Here is a 6730-nt window from a genome sequence, read left to right on the forward strand (position 1 = left end):
GAAGCCACAGGGAAGCAGAGTGGTCTCTGGTCTGTTTTTCTCCTTCAATAGCCTCTACATATCCCCCTTGCTTCTTACATTTTATCCTCCAAACACTCTGAAATACTACTCAATCACTAACAATCAACTTGTATTTGATTAGATTGAGCCAGTTAAAGCCACCATCGCTCAGTTTCATTGGTTGGAGGAGAGGTGGAGATAGAGGAGCTGCAGATCTAAATAGAAAGACTGCTGCCCCCCCCCCACACCCACCCACCACGACAACCACATCCAAATGGTGTTGCCAGTACATTTTCATTTCATTTGTAGAGAAAGGGAGTGAAATTGGAAAGGGCACGATTAACCTGCCACCTCTTGAACATCAAGGAGCAGATCCCAAAAAAGAGGTCACTGGTGATGCTAATGGGAATAACACCGGAAAAGGGCGAAGGGAGGAATTGAATCCAGCCCGGATGCTCTGGTCGGAAGGACGGGTAGTCACTAATCCGAGCGGGGAAAAAGCGAAAGATGAACGAAAGAATGGGTAGCGATCTGACAGTCATCCGTTGGCCCTGGGCGCCACTCTTCCCTCCCACGCTGCCTGTCCATCGGAGCTTATAATGAGGCCCGTGGATGTCTGGGCCGTCATAAGGCTCTGGTTCCTCTGCCATCACTCTTTGTGACTCATCTCGCTGTGTGTGCGCGCGCGCGCGTGTGTACCGTTTGTGCGTGTCTGTATATGAGTGTGTGTGTGTCCGTGCTGTTTTAGTAAGGGTTCTAATATAGTGTGTTATAGTGTGATTGTTTTTAAAATGAAATGTCACTTTAAAATGAGACAGCCAGACTCTTGCCACATTATGCAATAACCTCTGCATCAGAGGCAACCGTGTAGTGGTGTGGACTGAGGGAGAGAGAGGGGCAACGGATAGGATGGCAGCATGGTGTCTATTTGGACGTGTTATGTTTGTGCTTTTACATCACTCTATAGGCAAGACAGTCCATGATCATTTAGGTATCGATCAACAACCATTGTTCACAATGACAGAGGCCTACAAGCCATTCACAAGGCATCCAGTGTCGCTGTGTGATGAAGAGATGATGCAGATAATCTGTCATCCACGTGGGTTGGAATAACAGTATTATCTACATTGAGAATCCAAAACGTTCAGTAAGGCAATGTATTGAATTGCAGCTCTTTCAGTCCATCGTATTGTATTTGCATTGTATAAATAGGACTTTGCTTCCTGTTTTCCACCCCACTGGAATTGTCCTAACTTCTTTCCCCTAAGCATTAGATATATACAGTACGTCAGTGGAGGCTGGTGACTTCATAATGGCAGAGGATGGGAGACGCACGGTATAGGCGGAACACACGGAGACGAACAAGTGTGTTTCAAAAATCGTCAAAGACTAATTATTTGAATCGAAAGATTTAAAAATACATTTATAGTACAATATTATGGGGAATGAGAGGGCTACTTACAGTGTTGGAAAGGGATCAGTGATTAAATGAGGGTATGAGGCATGAGTTGAGGTGTTCAGAGGCTTGACCAGTGCAGGACAGGATTTGACTGGGAAGACAAAAAAACAACAACACAACACAGTACACAGTTGGACAAAAGAGCTAAGAATGAGTCAGTCCAAGCAAGTAAAATCATTGATGAGTAAAATCATTGATGTGTAATAATGTGATTGTGTATGTGACTGACACTACATACAGTCGTGGCCAAAAGTTTTGAGATTGACACAAATATTAATTTCCACAAAGTTTGCTACTTCAGTGTCTTTAGATATTTTTGTCAGAAGATACTATGGAATACTGGAATATAATTACAAGCATTTCATAAGTGTCAAAGGCTTTTATTGACAAGTTGATGCAAAGTTGTTGATGCAAAGAGTCAATATTTGCAGTGTTGACCCTTCTTTTTCAAGACCTCTGCAATCTGCCCTGACATGCTGTCAATTAACTTCTGGGCCACATCCTGACTGACATCCAGCCCATTCGTGCATAATCAATGCTTGGAATTTGTCAGAATTTGTGGGTTTCTCAATGGAATTAAGGTCTGGGGAGTTTCCTGGCCAAGGATCCAAAATATCAATGTTTTGTTCCGAGCCTGTAAGGGATTTCCTCCTCTTCTTCCGAAGAGGAGAGGCGAAAAGGATCAGAGGACCAATATGCGGCGTGGTAAGTGTCCATGGTTCTTTTAATACGTAAATGTACACATGAACAACTGACTACAAAAACAAGAAACGTGAAAACCCAAAACAGTCCTATCTGGTGCAAACACAGAGACAGGAACAATCACCCACAAAACCCAACACAAAACAGGCTACCTAAATATGGTTCCCAATCAGAGACAATGACTAACACCTGCCTCTGATTGAGAACCATATCAGGCCAAACATAGAAATAGACAAACCAGACACACAACATAGAATGCCCACCCAGCTCACGTCCTGACCAACACTAAAACAAGGAAAACACACACGAACGATGGTCAGAACGTGACAGAGCCACTTAGTTATCACTTTTGCCTTATGGCAAGGTGCTCCATCATGCTGGAAAAGGCATTGATCGTCACCAAACTGTTCCTGGATGGTTGGGAGAAGTTGCTCTCGGAGGATGTGTTGGTACCATTATTTATTCATGGCTGTGTTCTTAGGCAAAATTGTGAGTGAGCCCACTCCCTTGGCTGAGAAGCAACCCCACACATGAATGGTCTCAGGATTATTTAATGTAGAAAAGACACAGGACTGATGGTAGCACTCACCTTGTCTTCTCAAGCTTTTTTCCGGATGCCCCAAACAATCGGAAAAGGGATTAATCAGAGAAAATGACTTTACCCCAGACCTCAGCAGTCCAATCCCTGTACCTTTTTGCAGAATATCATTCTGTCCCTGATGTTTTTCCTGGAGAGAAATGGATTCTTTGCTGCCCTTCTTGACACCAGGCCATACTACAAAAGACTTTGCCTCACTGTGCGTGCTGATGCACTCACACCTGCCTGCTACCATTCCTGAGCAAGCTCTGTACTGGTGGTGCCCAAATCCCATATCTGAATCAACTTTAGGAGACGGTCCTGGCGCTTTCTGGACTTTCTTGGGCGCCCTGAAGCCTTCTTCATAACAATTGAACCGCTCTCCTTGAAGTTCTTGATGAGCCGATAAGTGGTTGATTTAGGTGCAATCTTACTGGCAGCAATATCCTTGCATGTGAAGCAATGATTACGGCACGTGTTTCCTTGCAGGTAACCATGATTGACAGAGGAAGAACAATGATTCCAAGCACCACCCTCCTTTTGAAGGTTCCAGCCTGTTATTCAAACTCAATCAGCATGACAGATTGATCTCCAGCCTTGTCCTCGTCACACTCACACCTATTTTAATGAGATAATCACTGACATGATGTCAACTGGTCCTTTTGTGGAAGGGCTGAAATGCATTGGAAATGTTTTTGGGGGATTCAGTTCATTTGCATGGCAAGGAGGGACTTTGCAATTCATTGTAATTCATCTGATCACTGGAGTATATGCAAATTGCCATCATACAAACTGAGGCAGCAGACTTTGTTAAAATTAATATTTGTGTCATTCTCAAATCCTTTGGCCACGACTGTACAGCAATGAGATAAAATTGATAGGGGTACTCTGTTCTTGGAGGGGAAACATTCAATGTGCCAGTGGATGAGCGGGCACATGAGATGTGGCTTCAGTTCATGCCAGGTGAAAGTTGACAATGGTAGTGGAGTAGTCATCACCTCTTAAATCAGGGAACAGGAGGGGACTTAGCTGTAAATACAAATAGCAGATACATTCCATTACAACTGTGCCATCGTAGGTTTGGACAACGAGTCTCGAAGAACTTAAACTCAGACATCTCAAAATTCATAAAGTTAAACACAGACTGTACATCTCGCCCACTTGACACATCAAAGTAGCTCAAGAAACGTTCCTGAATAAAGCCCTGATCATCCACATAGCTGATGATAACTGACCACTGCAAGCAGATTGGTGCCACCACAGGTACCAGAGCGGTGGGGCAGTTTTTACCCCCTGGGGCCTGGAGTTTGTCCTTATACGTTAACCTAACTAGGAAAACTCTGGACCCTATAAGGTATGACAGTGCTTAATCAGTTGTAAAATGTTTTCATATGGGCTATGATGGGACCAGTTATTCCTAATCTGGTCACATGTTTTTTTTTTTCTTGAAAAAAACTCCTGGCCCTGGGGGGGATGAAAACCCTTTCAAACTGGAGCTACCTTACATTTGTTGACATAAATTATATTTAGGTTAGATTAGGAGGGGGATAGGAGGGGGATATCCTCAACCCAGGCACATAGATAACAACTCATAGACAATGAGCTTGCTGAGCTTGCTTTATGCATGTTTGCATCATGCAGGCCTATGCAACTGTAGGCCTTCATCACTATTATGTTGATTCATTATATCCAGGTAATCATTCTGGATTAAAAACATATAAGCAGCCTAGCCACCCCAATTTTGAATATAAACTAAATTAGATTACATTCACATTTTCTAAATACATAACGTTACCAATTAGTTTACCCTGACCAGATGGACAGGGCACATAGGCTGTATGCAGCTGCTCTTATTAGTAGTCTACAGTTGATCAGACTGAATAATAGTCTAGTTTTCATCCCGTACTGCATGTCAGATTTCTAATGTTTAGGTGTGGCCTAGGCTGCTGCAACATTTATGTCATTCGTTTTTTCTTGTGTCTGGCCGCAGTGATGTGTTATCATATTTGCTAAATAAAGACCGTAGGATTTTGAAATTATGCGCTGCATCAATCTCGCTTTAATATTTTAATGGATGATGCGATAGAAGCTATCAAATCATTCAGAATTGACAGTCAAAAGTTCAAAATGTTCAGCCATTAAAGCATTGTAACGTGCAATTATGTCTGCAAGCTCCTTGTAGTTGCCCTTGTAGGCAGAACATTTCCTCTCGTCGTGTCCTCTTAAAGCAAATTATTGCTTGCCCAAAAACGCAGTGGTTTTGACAAGCTGCTTGAGAACATCCCTGTTTCTTCTTATTTTCTTGTTGTGTTCCGCAGTTTGAATACCCAGACCTTCGTCCTAATCGATGCAGATTTTTCCCATAAGCTTGATTCTGATGTGGGCACTTACAGTGCCTTGCGAAAGTATTCGGCCCCCTTGAACTTTGCGACCTTTTGCCACATTTCAGGCTTCAAACATAAAGATATAAAACTGTATTTTTTTGTGAAGAATGAACAACAAGTGGGACACAATCATGAAGTGGAACGACATTTATTGGATATTTCAAACTTTTTTTAACAAATCAAAAACGGAAAAATTGGGCGTGCAAAATTATTCAGCCCCTTTACTTTCAGTGCAGCTTTAAACAGCTTGGAAAATTCCAGAAAATTATGTCATGGCTTTATAAGCTTCTGATAGGCTAATTGACATCCTTTGAGTCAATTGGAGATGTACCTGTGGATGTATTTCAAGGCCTACCTTCAAACTCAGTGCCTCTTTGCTTGATGGGAAAATCAAAAGAAATCAGCCTCAAGACCTCAGATTTGTTTTTTAGACCTCCACAAGTCTGGTTCATCCTTGGGAGCAATTTCCAAACGCCTGAAGGTATCACGTTCATCTGTACAAGTAATAGTACGCAAGTATAAACACGATGGTCACACGCAGCCGTCATACCGCTCAGGAAGGAGACGCCGTCTGTCTCCTAGAGATGAACGTACTTTGGTGTGAAAAGTGCAAATCAATCCCAGAACCGCTCAGCAAGGAAGAAGCCGCTGCTCCAAAACCGCCATAAAAAAGCCAGACTACGATTTGCAACTGCACATGGGGACAAAGATCGTACTTTTTGGAGAAATGTCCTCTGGTCTGATGAAACAAAAATAGAACTGTTTGTAGGAAAAAGGGGGAGGCTTGCAAACCGAAGAACACCATCCCAACTGTGAAGCACAGGGGTTGCAGTATCATGCTGCAGGAGAGACAGGTGCACTTCACAAAATAGATGGCATCATGAGGTAGGAAAATTATGTGGATATATTGAAGCAACATCTCAAGACATCAGTCAGGAAGTTAAAGCTTGGTAGCAAATGGGTCTTCCAAATGGACAATAACCCCAAGCATACTTCCAAAGTTCTGGCAAAATGGCTTAAGGACAACAAAGTCAAGGTATTGGAGTGGCCGTCACAAAGCCCTGACCTCAATCCTATAGAACATTTGTGGGCAGAACTGAAAAAGAGTGTGTGAGCAAAGAGGCCTACAAACCTGGCTCAGTTACACCAGCTCTGTCAGGAGGATTGGGTCAAAATTCGCCCAACATATTGTGGGAAGCTTGTGGAAGGCTACCCTAAACATTTGAACCAAGTTAAACTATTTAAAGGCAATGCTTTCAAATACTAATTGAGTGTATGTATACTTCTGAGCCACTGGGAATGTGATGAAAGAAATTAAAGCTGAAATAAATAATTATCTCTACTATTATTCTTACATTTCACATTCTTAAAATAAATTGGTGATCCTATCTGACCTAAGAAAGGGAATTCTTACTAGGATTAACTGTCTGGAATTGTGAAAAACTGAGTTTAAATGTTTTGGCGAAGGTGTATGTAAACTTCCGACTTCAACTGTATATAATATAGTTTTATCTGAAAAGGATAACTTTTTTTAAATGTTTCACTATTTACATTTTTCATCAAATTTCACTGAGGAGTATGGTCCTCCCCTTCCTCCTCTGAGGAGCC

Source organism: Oncorhynchus gorbuscha, linkage group LG13 (genome assembly GCF_021184085.1).
Source record: "Oncorhynchus gorbuscha isolate QuinsamMale2020 ecotype Even-year linkage group LG13, OgorEven_v1.0, whole genome shotgun sequence".
NCBI lineage: Eukaryota > Metazoa > Chordata > Actinopteri > Salmoniformes > Salmonidae > Oncorhynchus > Oncorhynchus gorbuscha.